The following is a 989-nucleotide window of genomic DNA, read 5'->3' on the forward strand; positions in this document are numbered from 1 at the left end:
ACCTAGTCCTTGCGGATTCGTGAAAAAGCATTTATAAAATAGATCTATGTAAAAAAGAGAAAACGGTGGAAAATTCATGGATACAAAAGGTAAAAGATTAGGCTTAGCATCTCTTTATTAACGATATTTATGTAATACAGAGATAAAATAGTATATTTTATTCATGAAGAGTATATAGAAATAATTAAAATAAATAAATACGATATATACACCTCTCCAATAAGTGTGTACTATAATATTGACTCACTTATTCTATCAATCTTATCTATGCTGAGTGTGTACTAGAAGTCAGTCTCCCGGACTGTGAATCTGATGACCCACGTTGTTTGCTTCAAATTTCCGCAAAATAGCGATCCATATTTTGGTGTCGTGGATGCATAATAAGAGAGTCAGTCAAATCTCACTATTTAATTACAGTAATACAAGAGTTGATGGTTGTTGTTGTTGTTGTGTTTGGCTAGCTCTGCCTATTACTAATCTAAAATTAGGAGCGGTATCGAATAGAATCATTATAATAATGCTTAGAGACGGCTTGAATGGGTAATGAAGAAAAACTTTAATATAAGTTTAACATAACAGCAAATGTACAACGTTTCGACAAGGTTTTGTCAAGAAACATTAATACAAAATACGTGGACATTAATTGGTGCTATTGACAAACAATTCATTTTGCTTACGTTATTTGTTAGAGTTAAACTAGGGTTATAAAAGCTGACCAATAAAGAATCTTGTAGGGATAACAATAATACTGTTACGACAGCGGATGTCACGTGACACTGCTGGCGCATGCGTGCATGAATTTCTCGAATTATCGGGGAACTCCGCGAATTTTAGCGAAGCCTCTTTGTTAGTATATAAGCCTGGCGAAAAAACCAGCGGGAAGCGAACAGTAGTCACGGTGATGTTCGGGTAATTTACGATTCTGTTTCGGGCTAGTGTGTGTTTTGCACTCGTAGAGAGTGAAGTTATCGAGTATTGTGAATCGCTGT

Source organism: Limulus polyphemus, unplaced genomic scaffold (genome assembly GCF_000517525.1).
Source record: "Limulus polyphemus unplaced genomic scaffold, Limulus_polyphemus-2.1.2 Scaffold2092, whole genome shotgun sequence".
NCBI lineage: Eukaryota > Metazoa > Arthropoda > Merostomata > Xiphosura > Limulidae > Limulus > Limulus polyphemus.